The 25,144-nt window shown below is 42.6% G+C and overlaps 1 long non-coding RNA gene across 1 annotated transcript in view; it reads left to right on the forward strand.

Annotated features, from left to right (window-relative positions):
• The first annotated feature begins 1,032 nt into the window (after positions 1–1,032).
• Positions 1,033–25,144, forward strand: part of LOC138851598 (uncharacterized) — a 31,192-nt gene continuing 7,080 nt past the window's right edge. The window contains exons 1-2 of the long non-coding RNA XR_011391293.1: positions 1,033–1,141; positions 12,586–12,818. This is a non-coding gene — a long non-coding RNA (uncharacterized lncRNA). The remainder of the gene's footprint in view (positions 1,142–12,585; positions 12,819–25,144) is intronic.

Below are 25,144 nucleotides of genomic sequence, written 5' to 3' on the forward strand. Positions count from 1 at the left end.
TATCAGTAAAGGACTATCTTTTGTTTTTTCATCACTCTGAAGGATGCCAGTTTCAATTTTATTGTTTCAGTGAAAATAGGTAAAGCTTTGTTGAGTTAATTCCTTCTCATTCTCACAAGGAGTGTAACATGAAGCGAGCCGGGAGTGAGAGGAAGATCACCTCATTCTTCAAGACAAAAGTGATAAAGTATAATGCTTACTGTCTTAAGCAGGTATATATATATATATATATATATATATATATATATATATATATATATATATATATATATATATATATATATATATATATATATATATATATATATATATATATATATATATATATATATATATATTCTACATTTAAGTTAATGTCTAATGTAAAAGTCTCTAGCTATTAAATTCTTACTTTCAATAAAGTTTTAATAAGATACAAAATTCCTCACATTGTAAGGTCAGTGTTTTTTTTTTTTTTTCTCAGAAAAATCGGCCCTCTCATTTGGATCCGAAGAGAAACACTGGCACCTAGAGCAGATGGTTATGCCCATTCATTTAGGTCAGTCCGCCAGTAATTAACAAATAAGAATCCCGTTAGTGGAGAAACGGTAATGCTAATGCTCTTTAAACAACCGAAAATTCTGCCGTCGGGCCCCCCCAAACTTTGTTCCTAGATCCGCGCCTGGCATTAGTGTCACCTTCTTTAGAGGCTCTAGTCTATGGTGTTACCTGGGGCGCCCCCCTTCCTTTCGACGCCACTGCCTAGAGCTTCAACTGACTCTATCTAGCGTGTTCTAATTTCGCTCGAATTGAAACCGCCAGCTCTCTAACTAATTGCACTGTATAACCCTTGTGGTTTAGCGCTTCTATCTGATTATAATAATAATAATCTCATACCAATTCTACTAGAGTAAACCTAATCCTACCTATTTTAGGTCCTAAAACTGTATTAATAATTCCTACGTTATTTTATTACTTTGTGTATCTAGGTAACTTGCTGGAAGGATAAATATTAGTAATATTTAAAAGTGTTATGTAAGTGGGTTCTTTTTTATTATAATAATAATAATATGTAAGTGGGTATATTAAGGGCTCATAAAGCTTATACACTATGAAACGTTTCATGGAATATTTTGGTAGCCCAAAATAATTTCCACAGCAGGTGAGAGAACATGAGACGCTCGTTTGTACATTAATGGAGGAACTTGAGCCAGATTTCCTGATTTATTTTTAAGTGACTTAATAATTGTAGTGACTTCTGTGGGCTCGGTTGGGAAATTCTCATCTAAGTAATTGCTTGCTTGGGCGTTGGTACCTGGGATTTTGCTGGCGAGATTTGATCCTATGGTTGAGAAAAAGTCATTTATCTTGTTAACTGTATCAGTAGGCTGTAGTCGGGCTTCATTTGGCTTAGTTAAGTACAATATCGCTAGTTTTTTCAGTTTGTGGGTTCCTAGAATTTGAGTGTCTTCCAGGTCTTTTTATATCCTCTTGTTTCGGCGAATCTATTTGTAGTAGTACAATTGCTTGGCCTTTCTTATTAGGTTGGTGAGAACTGATGCGTATTGTTTAATAATATCTTTGTTTATTTAGCCCTGTTTATATTGCTTTTCACATTGATGTTTCTTATCAATGCTGTTAGTTATCCACGGGCAACCTAGCCGTTTATTTGTAATCTATTTCGTTTTTATAGGACAATGTTTGTCTAAGTAGTTTGTTAAGAAATATGTCTATCCAATCATCGAACCATTAGCCTCGGAGAATTCTGTAGGCCAGTCAATCATGCCTAACTTTGTTGTGAAGTTACTTATTGAAGCCTTGTCATGGAGTCTAAAAAAGAGACTTTGTTGTATTCCAGTGGTTGATTACTAATGTTTGTTAAGAGGAAGGTGGGGTAGTGGTCAGTAGTGCTGTCTGTGATTATCCCGGGTGGCCCGGTGGCCTGGTGGTGGTGGCCCGGTGGCCTGGTGGCTAAAGCTCCCGCTTCACACACGGAGGGCCCGGGTTCGATTCCCGGTGGGTGGAAACATTTCGACATGTTTCCTTACACCTGTTGTCCTGTTCACCTAGCAGCAAATAGGTACCTGGGTGTTAGTCGACTGGTGTGGGTCGCATCCTGGGGGACAAGATTAAGGACCCCAATGGAAATAAGTTAGACAGTCCTCGATGACGCACTGACTTTCTTGGGTTATCCTGGGTGGCTAACCCTCCGGGGTTAAAAATCCGAACGAAATCTTATCTTATCTTATCTTATCCCTGATTTAAGGGGAGCTAGTATATTAATCCACATATGGTCAAAAAAAAAAACTGCTGTGAGGATGATTACCAGCTCCTGTGCTAGACTGCACGCCTGAACTTACTGAATACACGAGACATACACTCATATTAATGTGCCTACTACATAAACAAAACATTAAACTCCAATGTAAACCCTCCACCTAAAAACCTTCATAACTACAACAGAATGCATAGTCACAATACAAGACATAAGGCACTCTTTGACATCCCTCGTGTCAGTCTCTCACTATGCAAAAATGCAATGCACATAAAGGGCCCAAAGATTTGGAATTCACTACCTGAACTGATAAAGGAAGCGCTAACTACTTATAATTTAAGGACTGCTTAAAAATCATCTCATCTCTCAGCACTAACCAAACCGGTGGCTAAAGCTCCCGCTTCACACATGGAGGGCCCGGGTTCGATTCCCGGCGGGTGGAAACATTTCGACACGTTTCCTTACACCTATTGTCCTGTTCACCTAGCAGCAAATAGGTACCTGAGTGTTAGTCAACTGGTGTGGGTTGCATCCTGGGGGACAAGATTGAGGACCCCAATGGAAATAAGTTAGACAGTCCTCGATGACGCACTGACTTTCTTGGGTTATCCTGGGTGGCTAACCCTCCGGGGTTAAAAATCTGAACGAAATCTTATCATATCTTACCAACCAAAACAACTTCAAATCATTTGGAAGCAACTCTCCCAAATCAATAATAACACAACAAAAAGCAGTAGTGTGAAGGATCACACAGTCTACTGCTAGACAACACCCCTCCCCCCCACACTTCAAAGACCTAACCCTACTCACTATACAAAACATTCACTGTACTATTGTGCAACCTACATTTACAGAAAAATCAATTGTAATGTAAATCCCGACCTGAAACGCTTTCTTGACAGTTGCAATAGGACTCATAGACACAACATTAGGCACAGAAACCTCTACGACATTCCCCGTGTCAGGCTAAATCTTTTCAAAATCTCATTGTACATAAAAGGGCCCAAAATCAGGAACACCCTGCCAGAAATCTCCAGAACCACTGGCTCAGATAGCATTATTAAAACTACAGTTAAAAAATGCCTTATTTTAACCTATTCCAGCCCATCATAAATACAGTGGTCCCTCGTTTATCGTCGTTGATCAGTTCCTGGAAGTGCGATGATATCGAAATAGACGATTATCGAATCAATTTTCCCCATAAGAAATAATGTAAATACAATTAATACGTTCCTGACACCCATTCACATAAAAAAAAAAATTTACGTGAAATATAGATGTATGTAGTACATAAACAATACAGTGTTACATGATGAATGAAACATTTAACAGCATAACACTTACCTTTATTGGCGATTCTTCTTAGTGTATGGAAGACTGGAGAAGAAGAGAGATTGGATTAGTTACTGTTTGGAAGGGGAATCCCCTTCCATCAACACCTCAGGTACCAAGTCCTTTTCTGGGGTTACATACTTCTCTCTTCCATTTCTTAATGCCACTAGGACCAGCTTGAGAGTCACTGGAGTCCTGTTTACCTGGAGAGAGAGAGTTCCAGGGGTCAACGCCCCCACGGCCTGGTCTGTGACCAGGCCTCATGGTGGAACAGGGCCTGATCAACCAGGCTGTTACTGCTGGCTGCACGCAATCCAATGTACGAGCCACAGCCCAGCTGGTCAGGTACCGACTTTAGGTGCCTGTCCAGTGCCTGCTTGAAGACAGCCAGGGGTCTATTGGTAATCCCCCTTATGTATGCTGGGAGGCAGTTGAACAGTCTTGGGCCCCTGACACTTATTGTGTTGTCTCTTAGCGTGCTAGTGACACCCCTGCTTTTCATTGGGGGGATGTTGCATCATCTACTGAGTCTTTTGCTTTCGGAGAGAGTGATTTCGTGTGCAAGTTTGGTACCAGTCCCTCTAGGATTTTTCAGGTGTATATAATCATGTATCTCTCCCACCTGCATTCCAGGGAGTACAGGTTCAGGAACTTTAGAGCTTCCAGTAATTGAGGTGTTTTATCTCCGTTATGTGTGCCATGGAAGTTCTCTTTACATTTTTTAGGTCAGCAATTTCACCTGCCTTGAAAGGTGCTGTTAGTGTGCAGCAATATTCCAGCCTAGATAGAACAAGCGACCTGAAGAATGTCATCATGGACTTGGCATCCCTAGTTTTGAAGGTTCTCATCATCCATCCTGTTATTTTTCTAGCAGATGCGATTGATACAATGTTATGGTCCTTGAAGGTGAGATCCTCTGGCAGGATCACTCCCAGGTCTTTGATGTTAGTTTTTCGCTCTATTGTGTGGCTGGAATTTGTTTTAAACTCTGATGAAGTTTTAGTTTCCTCATGTTTACCATATCGGAGTAATTGAAATTTCTCATCGTTGAACTTCATATTGTTTTCTGCAGCCCATTGAAAGATTTGGTTGATGTCCACCTGGAGCGTTGCAGTGTCTGCAATGGAAGACACTGTCATGCAGATTCGGGGTCATCTGCAAAGGAAGACACAGTGCTGTGGCTTACATCCTTGTCTATGTCAGATATGAGGATGAGGAACAAGATGGGAGCGAGTACTGCGCCTTGCGGAACAGAGCTTTTCACCGTAGCCACCTCAGACTTGACTCTCTGCTACTACTCTTTGTGTTCTATTTCTGAGGAAGTTATAGATCCACCTGCCAACTTTTCCTGTTATTCCTTTAGCACGCATTTTGTGCGCTATTACGCCATGGTCACACTTGTCGAAGGCTTTTGCAAAGTCTGTGTATGTAACATCTGCATTCTTTTTGTCTTCTAGTGCATCTAGGACCTTGTCGTAGTGGTCCAGTAGTTGTGACAGACAGGAGCAACCTGCTCTAAACCCATGTTGCCTTGGGTTGTGTAATTGATAGGTATCTAGATGGGTGGCGATCTTGCTTCTTAGGACCCTTTCAAAGATTTTTATGATATGGGATGTTAACGTTATCGGTCTGTAGTTCTTTGCTATTGCTTTACTGCCCCCTTTGTGGAGTGGGGCTATGTCTGTTGTTTTTAGTAACTGTGGGGCGACCCAGTGTCTATGCTCCTTCTCCATAGGATGTTAAAAGCACGCGATAGGGGCTTCTTGCAGTTCTTGATGAACATGGAGTTCCATGAGTCTGGCCCTGGGGCAGAGTGCATGGGCATGTCATTTATCGCCTGTTCGAAGTCATTTGGTGTCAGGATAACATCAGATAGGCTTGTGTTTACCAAATTCTGTGGCTCTCTCATAAAAAATTTATTTAGATCTTCGACTCTCAGTCTGGTTAGTGGCTTGCTAAAAACTGAGTCATATTGGGACTTGAGTAGCTCACTCATTTCCTTGCTGTCATCTGTGTAAGATCCATCTTGTTTAAGTAGGGGCCCAATACTGGATGTTGTTCTCAACTTTGATTTGGCATAAGAAAAGAAATACTTTAGGTTTCTTTCAATTTCATTTATGGCTTTTAGTTCTTCCCGCGATTCCTGACTCCTATAAGATTCCTATATTGGCCTCTTTTAGCCGCTCTGTTATTCTTTTCCGACGCCTGTAAAGGGAGCGCCTGTCTATTTTACATCTACTCCTCCTTTTTCTTAAAGGAGTATGCCTTGAGCATACATTGAGTGCCACAGAGTTAATCTGTTCTAGGCATAAGTTGGGGTCTGTGTTGCTTAGTCTATCTTCTCAGCTTATATCATTTACAACTTGGTTTACTTGGTCCCACTTTATGTTCTTGTTATTGAAGTTGAATTTGGTGAAGGCTCCCTCATGACTGATCCCATTTTGTCAGTCTGGGGCTCCACGCATACATGTCTGAACCTCGATTATGTTGTGTCCAGAGAGCTCTGTTTCTGGCATCTCTTTAAAACTTCCCTAAAATGGGCCAAGACTCTGTCACTGTACAAGTTGCCGATATGGCTTGCAACATCCTTCTCAGGGTGTGATGTTTCTCCATAAATCTTTCCATCCTACCCCACATTTCAAAAATCTCCTTAATTTCTGAAGAAGGCACCTTCTTCCATCTCTCTTCCTCCTCTGCAGCAAGATTATGAGCTGCGATCTATTGCTGTTCCTGCTGAAGCTCTTGCAGCTCCTCAGTGGTTAGCTCTTCGTTGTGGTCCTCCACCAACTCTTCCACATCCTCCAAACTCACATCCAACCCCATGGAACTCCCCAATGCCACAATAGATTTCACAACTGACATAGGCTCATCAGGGTCAGCCACAAACCCTTCAAAATCCCTCTTGTGGACACAATCTGGCCACAGTTTTCTCCAAGCAACAACAGCTTCCTTGATTTCCTTTTTCTTTGCCACGATGGAAATTATGGTTGTATGGGGTTTGTTATACGTCCTGGCCAGTTTGGCCACGCGTACGCTGCTTTCATATTGTTCAATGATGTTTTTCTTAAATTCATTCGTATTTCTCACCTTTACCAAAGGCTTGGCACTAGGAGCTTTCTTTGGAGCCATGGTAGCTTATTTAGCACTTGCAAGCACTAAAATGAATGGAATATTATGAAATATTTCGTATGAACAAGTGAGGGGACCGTCGCTCACTGGTAAACAATGGCACACTGGCTGGGAAGGGAGGCCGGGGCGGCTCAGAGCCGTGAGTATGCGTCCAGGATGAACGACAATTAGCGAGTCAACCGGCCATTTGCGAGCCAGTGTTTGGACGAAAATAACACGACAATTTCCGAAAAGGACAACTATCGAGCCCGACGATTATTGAGGGACCACTGTACATATGTAAAGACTATACATGCATTTGCTCAATATCATGAACATAGGTAAAGCTCTCTCATCACTATATACTTACTCTCAATATCTCTATTCATCCCAAATGTTAATCACTCCATTGTGGCCTCCTAAGGTTAATAATCAAAATTGTACGTCTTGTCTACAAGACTTATTAAAGCCATATAGCATGACCTAATAGAATACTCAGTTCTCTTGTATTCACTGTAACTCGTCTAATGACCATATGTACTGTTATTGCTTTATTAATCTTAAGTTAATTTTAAGTTTGCCCAAAATGCTCTGCATATATAGGGGCTTTTGACATGTACACCCAATTATTATATTCCTTTGTATAAACATGTATCATGTCAAAAAAAAATATTATTATTATTACAGTATTACTGTTAGGCTATTTCCAGGAAATAAGTGCTAGCTGTATATTCTTGATATGTTAAATACTGCCACCTGATATTGTGTGATATATGCATGTTTCTCATGTTTGTTATAGTATTTAAAATCAACTGAATTATACTTTTTCAGAAGCATTACCTTAGTCGGTACCTTTGTTTTGAATTGCCAGGCTTCACTACAAAGTCATATACAGGCAGGCCCCACTTTACAGCATTTCACTTACAGCTTCTGTCAGGCCTGGTTTTGTCTGAAAAGTGTAACATACGTAACAGTATCAGGAAACGATTGACACCTATAATGTCACTAAAACCTGGAGTTGAAATCAGGCGTTCTGTTGCCCAGTATGTGGTGACAGTGTGCTTATACACATGTGGCATAAGCATTATTGTGGCAAAAAACAGGTACATCTCTGCCACAGTTGTCTCCATCCACTGGTGTAGCTGTGATTTTGGTATTTGCCATGGTGTAATCATAGTATGTGTTTGTTTCCCTGACATTGATGTCCATCAGGGGTTCATCGAAGAATAACTCGAAGCAGTCCAGTTCACTAGCATTGTTCCCAAGTGGACATGATGGCTTTATTCCACTTTGTGTTTCATCAAAGTCATGGGGACTGGGAACAAACTCGTCACCGTCCTGCCAATCCCAGATGCGGTCTGCTGGTGGGTTCTAGATATTGTACCGTGGTTGTGGTTGTTCAGGTTGTGGGAGTGTGGGGTCGGGTGAGGCTGGTTGTTGTGCAGAGTCAGCAGCGTGGGTAGTAGCGTGGCCCGCTGCTGGTGCCACATGGGCCGTGCCACCATCACTATCACCACCACTGCCTGCTCCCTCATTCACATCATTCATACCCATCGTAACAATATTGTCATGCTGAATTCACAAACACAATGAGTAACTGCATGTTGCTACCAACAGTAACAAAACCTACAAGAGTTACGGAGACTAGTGTTTCCCTACTTGACCACATCTGGACCAACACCATATCCCCTTTAAAATCAGGCATAATTACAGATAATACCACAGACCACTACCCTACTTTCCCCATAACAACTCTTGGTAAATTACCCCAAGACACTACTAAAGTCACCTTCAGACTTCACAATGAGGCAGCCATTAATAACTTCACAACAGCAGTAACAAACATTGACTGGCACACTGAGCTAGAAATCTATACAGATATTGACGAATGTTTTAATAATTTTCTAAAAAAGACCCAATACCTCTATAACAAGCACTGCCCTAAAAAAACTAAACAGATGACAGCTAAGAGACTGAACAGTCCCTGGCTAACACCCAGCATTCTCAAATCCATAAATACAAAACACTGATATGAAAAACAGTACAGAATGGGTCACATAACCAGAGACCAAACAAAACGTTACTCATCAATCCTAACCAGCCTGATAAGAAGGGCAAAAAAATTGTATTATGAGAACAGATTATCCAACTTATGAGGTGATATAAAAAAGACCTGGAAAACCCTATCAGAAATTCTGGGAACAAAAAAGATATCACGACATAGCGAAATAAAATTAGCAAAATCAGGTGAACCCCAACTCCCACCAACAGAAACAGCAAACAGACTCAATGATTTCTTCTCCACTATAGGACAAAACCTTGCCAATAAAATCCCAAGCTCAGATACCCCACCAAATGACTACCTCACTGGCAACTACCCGAACACACTGTTCCTAGCTCCGACTAACCCATACGAAGTCTCCCTTATTATCAACGCACTAAAAAACAAGGCAGGAGATTTAAATACCTTACCACCCTTTATATACAAAAAAGTGTCACAAGTGCTATCACCAATCATTGCAACACTCTTTAACAAATCCATTGAATCCTCCACCTTCCCTACAGTTCTCAAAATAGCAAGGGTCACCCCGATCCATAAAGGAGGAGACCAAACAGAGTTGAATAACTGTAGGCCAATATCCAATTTACACCCTCTCTCAAAAATCTTCGAAAAATTAATTCATAAATGAATCTACTCCTACCTCATCTCCCAAAACATTCTCAACCCCTGCCAATTTGGATTCAGGCCTAATAAAAATACTAATGATGCTATTATACACATGCTAGAACATATATACACTGCAATAGAGAAAAAAGAAGTCCCACTGGGGATCTTCATTGACTTACGTAAAGCTTTTGATACAGTTGACCATGACTTGCTCCACGTAAAATTGTCACACTATGGTATAAGAGGGCACTCCCTCAACTACCTCAAGTCATACCTCAGCAACAGAAGCCAATATGTGTACGCAAATGGGGCAAGCTCTTCCGCACAACCAATTACAGTTGGTGTCCCACAGGGAAGTGTCCTTGGCCCTCTTCTCTTTCTCCTATACATAAATGACCTACCAAATGCTTCGCAATTACTCAAACCCACACTATTTGCAGATGACACTACATACGTCTTCTCTCACCCGAGCCCAGTCACGCTAGCCAATACTGTAAATACCGAATTACAGAAAATATCTACCTGGATGAGGACTAACAAACTTACACTAAACATTGACAAAACCTACTTCATTCAGTTTGGTAACAGAGCTACAGATGTCCCTCTTAACATAATGATAAACGGATCACCTATCACAAAGCTAACAGAGGGAAAATTCTTAGGAATCCACCTTGATAATAGACTCAAATTTCATACACATATACAACAAATTTCTAAGAAAATTTCCAAGACTGTAGGCATACTATCGAAGATACGGTACTATGCTCCACAGTCAGCCCTCCTGGCCCTATATCACTCTCTTATTTACCCCTATCTCACCTATGGAATTTGTGCATGGGGCTCAACAACAATTAACCATCTCAGACCACTAATTACCCAACAAAAGGCTGCAGTTAGAATGATAACAAATTCTCACTACAGGCAGCACACTCCACCAATATTCAAAACACTCAACCTACTCACCATACAAAACATCCATACTTATTATTGCACCTATTACATACATAGAACACTTAACTCTGATATTAACCCTCCCCTCAAACATCTCCTTGCCAACCTCAACAGAACACATGACCATAACACAAGGCACAGATCACTCTTTGATGTTCCTCGTGTCCATCTCACGCTATGCAAAAACTCAATGCACATAAAAGGCCCTAAAATCTGGAATTCATTACCTGTAAATATAAAAGAAACACTACCTGTTTATAAATTCAAGTCTCTTCTCAAAGATCACTTACTCACCCAAAACCAAATAAATACTGAATAACTGAACCTTATAAATTGTATATCTTAAATGTTTCTCACAATTATATCACATAAATGTTAAACCTAAAACCCAATCTAACAGAATACTCCATTCGACTGAATGTACAGCAATGCATGCAACCATATGACCTGTCTTTGTAATACTCATTTGTGCTTTATAGTTATCTGTTTACAATAATGTCTTATCCCTGATTTCATCATTGCTTAGTTAATCTTAAGTTAATTTTAAGCCAGCCCATAATGCTATGCATATAAGTGGCTTTGGCATGCTGCTCTTACCTGTATTTTTTTGTACCTCTGTATGTATGCTCAAATTACTAAATCTTCACTAATAGGGCCACGGGATGTGCTCCCAGAAAAATATGCTACCAGATCGCATGCTATGTCGTACATACTGCCGCTTCACTGGGGAATATTCACCCTCACTGTCACTAGAACTGCTTTCAATGACCTTGAAATCACTATCACTATCACATTCACTGCTAACATCTGGGTGTTGTACACGACCAAATAGTTTCCTCTTTCGTCCTGGTACAGGCGAACGTGAACAAGCCGGCCCAGCACCAGAGGTGGAAGGTTGTGGGTCATCTGGGCTTTCATCACTAATTACGTTATCCTGGGCACTTTTTCCAGTCACACTCACTTCAAAACCCTGGAATTCACTGTCACTGACATTTTCATCGCTGTTAGAGCTATCACTTGTGAACAAAAGACCTCCAATCCGCCGACGAGTGGGAAACTTCTTACCGAGAGGCATGGTGAAAATGGACTAACAAGATGGCGTTCCCAAAATGCACCGCTGGGTCCCAGATTTTTTTCACAGGGTGCACACCGACCACTGAGACCCATTCTCTCTCATGTAGGCCTACCAGGCCTTTCCCGCTTGATTTGAAGCTGCTAGAATTTGTGCGTATAAATACGTCAGAAACAGTGGTGTGTAAGACGTATTTATACGCCGTAAACAGTCAAAGGGTTAAGACTATCTACAATACAAGGGTCATTACTAGGAATAAGGTAAAATTTACATGTATGTTAGCTAAAAAATAGAAAATCATTCCCCTTCTTTTCTGTAGCTACATTAATCAGACACATTTTGGCACTCTTCTTGAACTGGTTCATGCTATGACTGGCTTTGACATGTGCAGGCAGTCTGTTCCATTCCTTTATTGCTGTACAATAAAAGGTGTTTGAAGCCTGGCCACTGACTGTGGGTACTACAAAGTTGTGCTCTCTCCTCCTAGTACTATGATTGCTTTGGTTCCCAACCTTGACAAAATTGACAGCAAGATATGGCTTTTAGTTCTTCCCGCGATTCCTGACTCCTATAAGATTCTTTTGGCTTTAGTTCGATGTTTGCTATTTCTCTGACCAGTCTCTCCCTATGCATTGCAGGTATATTGGCTTCTTTTAGCCACTCTGTTATTGTTTTCCATTGCCTGTAAAGGAAGCGCCTGTCTCTTTCTATTTTACATCTACTCCTCCTTTTTCTTAAAGGAATATGCCTTGAGCATACATTGAGTGCCACAGAGTTAATCTGTTCTAAGCATAAGTTGGGGTCTGTGTTGCTTAGGCTATCTTCCCAGCTTATATCATTTAGGACTTGGTTTACTTGGTCCCGCTTTATGTTCTTGTTACTGAAGTTGAATTTGGTGAAGGCTCCCTCGTGACTGATCACATTTTGTCGGTCTGGGGCTCCGCGCATACATGTCTGAACCTTGATTATGTTGTGATCTGAGTATATTGTTTTTGATATGGTGACATTTTGTATCAGATCATCATTGTTTGTGAAGATGAGGTTCAGTGTATTTTCCAATCTAGTAGGTTCTATTATTTGCTGGTTTAAGGTGAATTTTGTGCAGAGATTTAAAAGCTCGTGTGTGTGTGAGTTTTCATCTGAGCTGCCTCCTGGTGTTATCCCTGCAACAACATTATTTGCTATATTCCTCCATTTTAGGTGCCTGAAGCTGAAATCCCCCAGAAGTAAGATGTTGGAGGCAGGAGCTGGAAGATTTACCAGACAGTGGTCAATTTTCAACAGCTGTTCCTGGAATTGTTGGGACATTGCATCCAGAGGCTTGTAAACTACCACACTGGCCTGATTTTGGTTCTCGATCTTTACTGCTAAAACTTCAACTACATCATTTGAGGTTTAGCAGTTCTGTGCAAATAAGTGACTGCGATATACAGGTATGCATACTGGTCAGAGGGCCCATCGTAATTCTGAGGCATCGGTAAATGAGTAGGTTGCTAAGTGAGGAGAGGCTGTATTGAATTTTCATATTTGTAATTTTATATTACCGATGTTTTCATTAATAGCTAAAATAAAATATCTTGCTTTATATTATTATTTGACTTAATATATTATCTTATGTATGTAGGTAGGATGTAACAACTACACCTCTCATTGTATTCGCTGATGGAGAGTTTTGATTGGCTGCCAGCACTTGCTAACTACCTGCCCACTTGTTTCAATCGCTGGGGTCAGGCGCAACCTAGTGGTGACGCAGTAGTAGCTGTTACAAGTCACATGATCACATCTGATGTTGGGGCTGCTGGGCTTCCCCTCCCCCTCTCTCTCTCTCTCTTCTCTCTCTCTCTTGCTCTCTTGCTCTCTCTCTTGCTCTCTCTCTTGCTCTCTCTCTTGCTCTCACACACACACACACACACACACACACACACACACACACACACACACACACACACACACACACACACACACACACACACACATGCACACATGCCAGGAGCTAGGACTCGACCCCTGCAACCACAAATAGGTGAGTACACACACACACATGCACACACACACACATGCACACACACACACATGCACACACACACACATGCACACACACACACATGCACTCACACACACATGCACGCACACACATGCACGCACACACACATGCACACACACACACATGCACACACACACACATGCACACACACACACATGCACACACACACACATGCACACACACACACATGCACACACACACACATGCACACACACACACATGCACACACACACACACACACACACACACACACACATGCACACACACACACACACACACATGCACACACACACACACACACACATGCACACACACACACACACACACACACACACACACACACACACACACACACACACACTAGGACAAAATGGTAACTAACACACACACACAACAGGCCTAGTGTCTAATCGACATGTGCCTAGGACAAAATGGTAACTAACACACACACACACACACACACACACACACACACACACACACACACACACACACACACACACACACACACACACACACACACACACAAGGGTAACAGGAGTAATGAAAAAGCCAGGATGAGCCCATGGTTTACCCAAAGGTGCAGGGAGGCAAAAACCAAGTGTGCTAGGGAATGGAAGAAATATAGAAGGCAAAGGACCCAGGAGAATAAGGAGAACAGTCGTAGAGCCAGAAATGAATATGCACAGATAAGAAGGGAGGCCCAAAGACAATATGAAAATGACATAGCAGCGAAAGCCAAATCTGACCCGAAACTGTTGTACAGCCACACCAGGAGGAAAACAACAGTCAAGGACCAGGTAATCAGGCTAAGGAAGGAAGGAGGAGAGACAACAGGAAATGACCGGGAAGTATGTGAAGAACTCAACAAGAGATTCAAAGAAGTGTTCACAGAGGAGACAGAAGGGACTCCAGAAAGACGGAGAGGTGGGGCACACCACCAAGTGCTGGACACAGTGCACACAACCGAGGAAGAAGTGAAGAGGCTTCTGAGTGAGCTAGATACCTCAAAGGCAATGGGGCCAGATAACATCTCCCCATGGGTATTGAGAGAGGGAGCAGAGGCGCTATGTGTACCCCTAACAACAATATTCAATACATCTATCGAAACAGGGAGATTGCCTGAGGCATGGAAGACAGCAAATGTAGTCCCAATCTTTAAAAAAGGAGACAGACATGAAGCATTAAACTACAGACCAGTGTCACTGACATGTATAGTATGCAAAATCATGGAGAAGATTATCAGGAGAAGAGTGGTGGAACACCTAGAAAGGAATGATCTCATCAACAGCAGCCAGCATGGTTTCAGGGACGGGAAATCCTGTGTCACAAACCTACTGGAGTTCTATGACATGGTGACAGCAGTAAGACAAGAGAGAGAGGGGTGGGTGGATTGCATTTTCTTGGACTGCAAGAAGGCGTTTGACACAGTTCCACACAAGAGATTGGTGCAAAAACTGGAGGACCAAGCAGGGATAACAGGGAAGGCACTACAATGGATCAGGGAATACTTGTCAGGAAGACAGCAGCGAGTCATGGTACGTGGCGAGGTGTCAGAGTGGGCACCTGTGACCAGCGGGGTCCCGCAGGGGTCAGTCCTAGGACCAGTGCTGTTTCTGGTATTTGTGAACGACATGACGGAAGGAATAGACTCTGAGGTGTCCCTGTTTGCAGATGACGTGAAGTTGATGAGAAGAATACACTCGATCGAAGACCAGGCAGAACTACAAAGGGATCTGGACAGGCTGCAGAACTGGTCCAGCAATTGGCTCCTGGAGTTCAATCCCACCAAGTGCAAAGTCATGAAGATTGGGGAAGGGCAAAGAAGGCCGCAGACGGAGTACAGTCTAGGGGGTCAGAGACTACAAACCTCACTCAAGGAAAAAGATCTTGGGGTGAGTATAACACCAGGCACATCTCCTGAAGCGCACATCAACCAAATAACTGCTGCAGCATATGGGCGCCTAGCAAACCTCAGAACAGCATTCCGACATCTTAATAAGGAATCGTTCAGGACCCTGTACACCGTATACGTTAGGCCCATATTGGAGTATGCGGCACCAGTTTGGAACCCACACCTAGCCAAGCACGTAAAGAAACTAGAGAAAGTGCAAAGGTTTGCAACAAGACTAGTCCCAGAGCTAAGAGGTATGTCCTACGAGGAGAGGTTAAGGGAAATCAACCTGACGACACTGGAGGACAGGAGAGATAGGGGGGACATGATAACGACATACAAAATACTGAGAGGAATTGACAAGGTGGACAAAAACAGGATGTTCCAGAGATTGGACACAGTAACAAGGGGACACAGTTGGAAGCTAAAGACACAGATGAATCACAGGGATGTTAGGAAGTATTTCTTCAGCCACAGAGTAGTCAGTAAGTGGAATAGTTTGGGAAGCGATGTAGTGGAGGCAGGATCCATACATAGCTTTAAGCAGAGGTACGATACAGCTCACGGCTCAGGGAGAGTGACCTAGTAGCGATCAGTGAAGAGGCGGGGCCAGGAGCTCGGACTCGACCCCCGCAACCTCAACTAGGTGAGTACAACTAGGTGAGTACACACACAGGGTTTGACAAGGTTAGGTTAAGGATCCCTAGCTTTATTGACAAGCTATTTATAGGTTAAGGATTCCTAACTTTATTGACAAGCTAAGAGCTGTTATCTACATCAGCTCATTTGAAAATATTTGTATTGTTATGAGACATACAAGTAAGGAACAGGATGAAGTTGGAGCCATCTGTGAGCCAGCATTTTCATTTGATCAACTGACTTTATCTTGTTGACATCACAATGCTGTACGAATGTGTTCCATACTCGAGTCATCCTGGGGATAAATGATCTCAGATGAAGTGATGTTCTGGAGAAGGGTACAGCCAGAGTGAAGTTGGTGCTTTCTGCCCGTCTTGTGGTATAGAAGCTTGCTTCACACTGTCCTCGAAGTGGATCTAAGTGTGGTACTTTGACAATATTGGCCTTGTACATAGCAGTGAGGCCACCCACATCCCTCCTGTGTTGAAGGCTCTGTTGAAATGACAGATCTATCCAGGATTGGTCCAGGCGAGAGATGAGACATCTTGCTCTGTTCTCTACTCTGTCAAGCAGTCACAGATGAGAAGAGGGGCAGGCGAAGCAAGAAAGTGGAGCATACTCAAGGTGTGAGTGTATTTGTGCCTCGTATAAAATCTTGCAACCCCTGCTGTCAAGCAGATGCGAGATACGGCGAAGTGCTGTAAGATTCCTGGCTGCCTTGTTTGCAAGATTTACAATGTGGTTTTTCATGGTCAGTTTGGAGTCAGATTTCACCACAAGGATATCAACTTCTTCCCCAGGTGCCAGCACCCTCCCATTTATCCTTACTACTGCACCGGCATTAGCATCATGGTGCCTAGAGATCATCATCATTTGTTTTCTCAGGTGAAAATGTTACTTGCCATCTATTTCCCCAAGCTGATATAGCTCTTAGCTGGTGATTGATGTAGCTTAGAACAGCTGGCATTTCTTCGCTTGGATAAGTGAATGTCAGTGTACAGTCGTCTGCATATGCATGGGATTCTGGGATGAGATGAAGGTCATTGAAGTAGACATTCCATAACAATGGTCCCAGAATGCTTCCTTGTGGAACACTTGCCCCAATAGGATGTCTTGCTGATTCTGTTCCATTGAGAACTACCCGTAGAGATCTACCATGAAGGTAATCACTGAGGAGACATAGCGTAGAGTCTGCAATTTCCAGAGCTTGCAGTTTTGCTAAGAGGCCCTGGTGCCACATCCAGTCGAAAGCACCAGCAATGTCCAGAGAGGCATGGTGAAGGTATAAGAGACATCCTACCACCTATGACAGGAACTTGCACAGGCAAGCCTGTAGGCATATGGGCAACATTCAAAAGTGGGCTATCGCTAAATGGCAGATGGTCACACAAAGAAAGCTAGCACCAGGTAGGGTAGGCTCCAAAACCTGGTGGTCCCTGGTCAAGGACAGACAAGGTTATCTGCCTGGTGAACTCGTTCCACCTGTAAATCGACAGGATGGGACCACCTCTACTAGTAGTCGAGAGAAAGCGGACCTCTTTGCTGAACACTTTGCTACCAAAATGCAAGTTCCTGATCCAGCAAGGGACCCTCCTTGGCTAGCTGCAAGAACTGTGTCAAAACTGTCAGTGGTGACAATAAGGCAGGAAGAGGTGCATTTCCTTTTTAAATCGCTTGACCAAGAAAAAGCTGTGAGCCCAGACAAGTTGAGCCCAAGATTGCTGAGAAAATGTGCAGACCAGCTAGCAGCACCTCTAACTCGCATCTTTCAGCACTGTCTAGTACAGTATAAATGGCCTTCTCTGTGGAAAGAGGCAAATGTAGTCCCTGTTCATAAAAAGAAGAGCAGAGCAGAAATCAGCAACTACAGACCAGTGTCACTCCTGTCAATCACTGGCAAGCTCCTTGAGACAATAATCTCAATCAATAATCTCTCTCTCTCTCTCTCTCTGGCTGTTATTCATGGTGACAGCATGCTTAGTCTATTGTCATCTCATGTGATTTAGACTCTGTTTTTGGTAGAGCATGTCTCCTTGAGTCAGCCAAGACATACTTCTCGTAACTCTATGCGATTCTGTTCACAGAGCATTATTTAAACTAAGTGATATTTGACATTTTTCAGAGGTTGTGTGTCTTAGAGACACTCTCTGCAACCCTGGTCCCAAGTTAATCATTCATCCTACATTCGTTGTGGCATCTATGCACTGCTGTAGTCAGGGATTTGCTTATGCTGAACTCAGTTTCAGTATTAAGGGAGTTTTATGGCTTTTATGTAGGATCTCTTGCAGGTCCACAAGTCATTTGCTTTTGGTCTCGTTCCTTACCTGACACTGCCGTTCACTGCTGCTTCGTACATTATTGCTGTTTTGCGAATAATTAGACAAATTGTTCAAGCAAGCTGTTTGATTGCCTTTTTGGTTGAAATGTTAAATTATTTAGGGATTTGTTGTCTGTCACTGCTTAAATCTAAGTCAACTCGAGTCTTGCTGAGACATAACAAGCATTATTGAACACACACACATGTATATACTTATTCATTTACTTGAGCATATCTCATCATAGCAACGTACCAGACAGTACTTAAGAATCATACAGTTATTAAATGTGCCCTCAGTACTATACGATTATATGTACAAGATAACTGACATAGTGGAAGGAAGGTGGGGTAGAGGTCGGCCTAGGAAAGGTTGGAGGGAAGGGGTAAAGGAGGTTTTGTGTGTGAGGGGCTTGGACTTCCAGTGGGCATGCGTGAGCATGTTTGATAGGAGTGAATGGAGACAAATGGTTTTTAATACTTGACGTGCTGTTGGAGTGTGAGCAAAGTAACATTTATGAAGGGATTCAGGGAAACTGGCAGGCCGGACTTGAGTCCTGGAGATGGGAAGTACAGTGCCTGCACTCTGATGGAGGGGTGTTAATGTTGCAGTTTAAAAACTATAGTGTAAAGCATCCTTCTGACAAAACAGTGATGGAGTGAATGATGGTGAAAGTTTTTCTTTTTCGGGCCACCCTGCCTTGGTGGGAATCGGCCAGTGTGATAATAATAATAAAAAAAAACTGACATAAATGTGTACCAAGTTATACTACTCCAAGAGAAGTGTAGGAGCTTATCTATTTAATTATGCCAAATATACAGCCTCTCCTCATACAGTGGACCCCCGCATAACGATTTTAATCCGTGCAAGAGGGGTAATTGTTATGCGAAATAATCGGTATGCGAATGAATTTTCCCCATAAGAAATAATGGAAATCAAATTAATCCGTGCAAGACACCCAAAAGTATGAAAAAAAAAATTTTACCACATGAAATATACATTTTCCCACACACAAAGAGAAGGATACATGCACAATAGTAGAGTAGTACATGCACAGTATATATTGTGCATGTACTAGTCTACTAAATGAAGAATAAATGACACTTACCTTTATTGAAGATGCAGCAATGACTGATGAGACACTGTGTCCTGGGAGTGCCTTTTCCTCCTGAGTACTGTAGGTCCTGTTTGGCATTTTCTTCCAGAACAGGCCTTATCACACTGTGTATGCCACTACGATTCTTAAATCTCTCAAACCAACCTTTGCTGGCTTTAAATTCACCAATATGAGCACTAGTTCCAGGCATTTTTCCCTGTTCACCTGGGTGTTAGTCGACTTGTGTGGGTTGCATCCTGGGAGACAAGATTAAGGACCCCAATGGAAATAAGTTAGACAGTCTTCGATGACACTGACTTTTTTGGGTTATCCTGGGTGGCAAATCCTCTGGGGTTAATTGTTTCTTGGTATTCTCAATAAGCCACACCAACAACGGTGCTACAGCAGCAGCAGCAGCTGACAGTGCAGCAGCAGCAGCTGACAGTGCAGCAGCAGCAGCAGCTGTACCACCAATAGTAGCGATGGTTGATTGGGGTTTATTATACAACCTGGCCAGCTCGGAGACATGCACTCCACTTTCATACTTATCAATGATCTTTTTCTTCATCTCTATTGTAATTCTCACCCTTATTGCTGTAGGGTTGGCACTAGAAGCTTTCTTGGGGCCCATGGTCACTTATTTTCCAGAAAAAGCACCGAAAACACTGTAATAATACGAAATATTCCGATTGTATGCTTGGATGTTACCGCGGAGGCTGGCTGGTAAACAATGCCACCGGCGGAACATGTGAGCGTGGCTCAGGCCGCACATTGGACGCGTCTTGGACGAAAATCGGTGAGCGGGTTTTTAAGCGGTATGTGAGGCAAAATTTTTGCGATTAAAACAAGCGGTATGCGGATTAATCGCTATGTGATGCCATCGTTATGCGGGGGTCCACTGTATCCATTTATAACATTTTTAGTATATTTTTAAATATTTATACAGTAGTGTACTGTCTGTTGCAATAAATAGAGGAAATCAGCATACTGGTCAGAGAACCCGTCGTAAGTCCAAGTCGTCAGTAAACAAGTATGTCACTAAGTGAGGAGAGGCTATATTAACTTTATAACCACCTAGACAACTTTACTATTGAAGATCTCAAAATTTATTTAGTTGATTTATATTCATCCAGTTGCAATCCCAAAGCACTATTGAAATGTCTCAATTTTAAAGGATAACTGGACTAGAATATTCTCTGACAAACTTACAAAACCAGAAACAGGCAATGCTAAGAGGGTGATCAATAAGTTGACCTTCTAGTATTCTCTGGAGATGTCTATACTTTATGGATGTCGCATTTTGTAACATCCTACGAGGGTCATACAGCACTGCTGGGAGGAATGTGTGAAGGTAGGAATGAGTGAAGGATAGGGGGGGGGGTCAGTGCAAGAGTAAAATTTAAATCAAAGTTGATGCAATAAGTTAATCTACATTAAAAAAATCAGTGTCTACATCTATGGTGGGACTTTAATTGAGGAGATCAGTTAAAACAAATGTGTTGGGGTAGTGTAGATGGCAGAAGTGAATCTTGCGTGCCCACTGGTAGACAGAACAATCTGTTAGGATATGGTGGACTGACAGTGTGACTTAGTAGTGACTTGAATTCTAGACCACTGCCATATCTCACTTGAAAGAGAGCTAGCAACATGGCCAGCTGCTATGTAAATGCTTGGGATAACCATACTGGTTACCAGCATTTCAACATCATCATGTTTGCACATTGTGTGATGGTATATGTACGTCAAAAATTATTCATGACATTTAACCATATTATATGTTTTTTCCACTCACAAATATTAAACCTCATGTTCCAAGACTTTGATTGGAATACAGTTCCCTGCTCATTTGAGGCAACAAGATGGAAAGTACTGACAGGAGTCATTGTGAGTAGTAAAGCAACAGATTCAACTGTCAATCTAAAGCATTCTGCTAAGTGGCCAAACTGCCAGCAGTATCAAAAACCACAGAGTCGGTTGCAGTTCTATAGCCAACTCACCAGTTAAACATTCAAAAGGAAGGAGCAGAAGTCATGCATGATTTTGGCCACTTTGCTGAAATAGTGAAGGTGACCATCAAAGGGTGAGGCAAAGGTCTCTACTTTGGAGAGAAGCAGGCCTTGTAGTTTTAGTTGACTGTGGGCACCTGCATAATCATCAAAGGCTTCCAAGAGTAAAACTATTCAAGGAAGGATAACCATTCTGTAGTGCAGATTCTGTTATGCATATTCACTGATTGTTGTACATGGCAGCCACTAACTATAGTTTGGATAACACCAGCTTGAGAGGCATCTAATACCCACACAAATTTGGGCATATAATTTCTGGAAAGCGATCTCCATGGCCAGTTGATTACATTACTGTGAAAGCAAATTTATTATCAAACTTTTCTCCAGTTATTGTCAACATGACTCTTAGTTATTGAAACCATACCACAGGCGGGATTTGAACCCGCGGTCAGAGAGTCTTAAAACTCCAGACCGTCGCATTAGCCACTGGACCAGCTAGCCACAACAAGATTCGTCCAACTAGGTATATTTCTACACCATAGGAAGGTTAGCATAGGCACCACTGTAGACACAGTGGTGCCTATGCTAACCTTTCTATGGTATGGTTTGTTTGCAATCGTGTTATTACGATTTCGTGAGTTATGTTGACGGCAGTGAGGGGACTTGAGCTAGAGTTCGTCACGGCCACGCTAGCTAGAGATTCGTCTGTAAAAACTTGCATTTGTGGTCACAGTGGTGCCTATGCTAACCTTCCTATGGTGTAGAAATATACCTAGTTGGACGAATCTTATTGTGGCTAGCTGGTCCAGTGGCTAAGATTCGTCCAACTAGGTATATTTCTACACCATAGGAAGGTTAGCATAGGCACCACTGTGACCACAAATGCAAGTTTTTACAGATGAATCTCCAGCTAGCATGGCCGTGACGAACTCTAGCTCAAGTCCCCTCACTGCCGTCAACATGACTCACGAAATCGTAATAACACGATTGCAAACAAACCATACCATAGAAAGGTTAGCATAGGCACCACTGTGACTACAGTGGTGCCTATGCTAACCTTCCTATGGTGTAGAAATATACCTAGTTGGATGAATCTTGTTGTGGCTAGCTGGTCCAGTGGCTAATGCGACGGTCTGGAGTTTTAAGACTCTCTGACCGCGGGTTCAAATCCCGCCTGTGGTATGGTTTGTTTGCAATCGTGTTATTACGATTTCGTGAGTCATGTTGATGGCAGTGAGGGGACTTGAGCTAGAGTTTGTCACGGCCACGCTAGCTGGAGATTCGTCTGTAAAAACTTGCATTTGTGGTCACAGTGGTGCCTATGCTAACCTTCCTATGGTGTAGAAATATACCTAGTTGGACGAATCTTGTGGCTAGCTGGTCCAGTGGCTAATGCAACGGTCTGGAGTTTTGAGACTCTCTGACCGCGGGTTCAAATCCCGCCTGTGGTATGGTTTGTTTGCAATCGTGTTATTACGATTTCGTGAGTCTTAGTTATTGAGACTAATGGTAGCATGATCCATAGATAGAAAGTTTGCAAGTGACTGTGAGGAGAAAGGTGAATAAATGGAGGTGGCAGGATCTTATAGAAAATCAGGACAGTGGGAATCTCACAAGTTCAGTCACACACCTTCAACCCCTGGGAGTAGTCTATAAATCCCTGTAAATAGCATATTACAGTGTTGCATTAACCATAGTTGTATCCCATAGCTTAGGGTTGCCACCTTTCTAGGAACAAGGATGGAACAATGACCAACATGAGTAAGATTCCTGTATTGCCAGGGTACTCTTGCACTGGAGACCCTGTGGTGTGAAGGCTTATGCCAGTGCAGACTTCCATTGTACTTCAGATTGGATGCCCAACCATCCAACACTTTGTGGGTGGAGCCAACATTTGGAAGTCCTATACTGGTATCAGTAGTTAGTCTTACTCTTGTCAACAATCAAAGTGGCAGAGAATGTCCAAGCCACTATTCCTACCTAAGGGTGCCTGCTGAGTCTTAAAAAGAACACTGGCCACCCTCTTTCCCTGTAATGAGCAAGAAAAAAAGGGAAGTTAGTGAAGTATAAGCAGAGAGCACTTGAAAGCTATTGTGCACTGGGATAAGAGTGGAGGGCATCACATTAAGGTGAGAAAGGCGAGTTATGAAAGAACGTGAAATGGTTGGTAAACAGCCTTCTTGTTCATGTGTTAGTGTGTATTTAACTACTTTATATACCATTTCTTCCCTCTCTCAGAAAGAGTGAACCTTCCATTACCTCAAAGGCAGTGGGACTGGACAACATCTCTCTCTGGATCCTTACAGAGGGAGCAGAGACGCTGTGTGTGCCACTAACAACAATTTTCAACACGTCCATTGCAACTGGGCAAATACCTGAGGTATGGAAGACGGGAAATGTAGTCCCCATTTTTAAGAAAGGAGATGGACACGAGGCACTAAACTATGGCCAGTGTCACTGGCATATATAGTATGCAGTCATGGAGAAGATTATCAGGAGAGTGGTGGAGCACCTAGAATGGAATAAGCTTATATAAACGACAACCAGCATGGATTCAGGAAAGGAAAATCCTGTGTCACACACCTACTGGAGTTTTATGAGAAGATAACTACAGTAAGACATGAGAGAGAGGGGTGGGTAGACTGCATTTTCTTGGACTGCAAGAAGGCCTTCGACAGTTCCTCACAAGAGATTAGTGCAAAAGCTAGAGGATCAGGCATGCATAACAGAAAGAGCACTGCAGTGGATCAGAGAATGCCTGATAGGGAGGCAACAATGAGTCATGGTATGTGATGAGGTGTCAGAGTAGGTGCCTGTGACGAGCAGGGTTCCACAGGGGTCAGTCCTAGGACCAGTGCTATTTTTGGTATATGTGAATGACACGACAGAAGGAATAGACTCAGAAGTGTCCCTGTTTGTAGATGATGTGAAGCTAATGAGGAGAATTAGATCGGATGAGGATCAGGCAAGACTACAAAGAGACCTGGACAGACTGCAAGCCTGGTCCAACTGGCTCCTCGAATTTAACCCCACCAAATGTAGTGATGAAGATCGGGGAAGGGCAAAGAAGACCGCAGACAGAGTACAGGCTAGGTGGCCAAAGACTGCAAACCTCACTCAAGGAAAAGGATCTTGGGGTGAGTATAATACCGAGCACATCTCCTGAGGCGCACATCAACCAGATAACTGCTGCAGCATATGGGCGCCTGGCAAACCTGAGAATAGCATTCCGATACCTCAGTAAGGAATCGTTCAATACACTGTACACCATGTACATCAGGCCCATACTGGAGTATGCAGCACCAGTTTGGAATCCACACCTGGTCAAGCACGTCAAGAAATTAGAGAAAGTGCAAAGGTTTGCAACAAGACTAGTTCTAGAACTAAAGGTAATGTCCTACGAAGAAAGGTTAAGGGAAATCGGCCTAATGACACTGGAGAACAGGAGAGTCAGGGGAGACATGATAACAACGTACAAAATACTGCAAGGAATTGACAAGGTGGACAGAGACAGGATGTTCCAGACCTGGAACACAGCAGAGAATCTTTTCCCGATCATAATGACACCAAAAGTATGAAATTTGATGGAAAACTTACGGAATTATGCTCTCGCGAAGTTAGCGGTCTTGACGATGTTTACGCATCGGCGATTTTGCCCACTTTGAGCCCTATTTTCGGCCAATTCCAGTGTACTAGTCAACAAAAATCATAACTATTTCACTAGAACTCCATTTTTTCTATCGAATGAGTACAAGAAACCACCCA

This window comes from Cherax quadricarinatus, unplaced genomic scaffold (assembly GCF_038502225.1).
Source record: "Cherax quadricarinatus isolate ZL_2023a unplaced genomic scaffold, ASM3850222v1 Contig1120, whole genome shotgun sequence".
Classification (NCBI taxonomy): Eukaryota; Metazoa; Arthropoda; class Malacostraca; order Decapoda; family Parastacidae; genus Cherax; species Cherax quadricarinatus.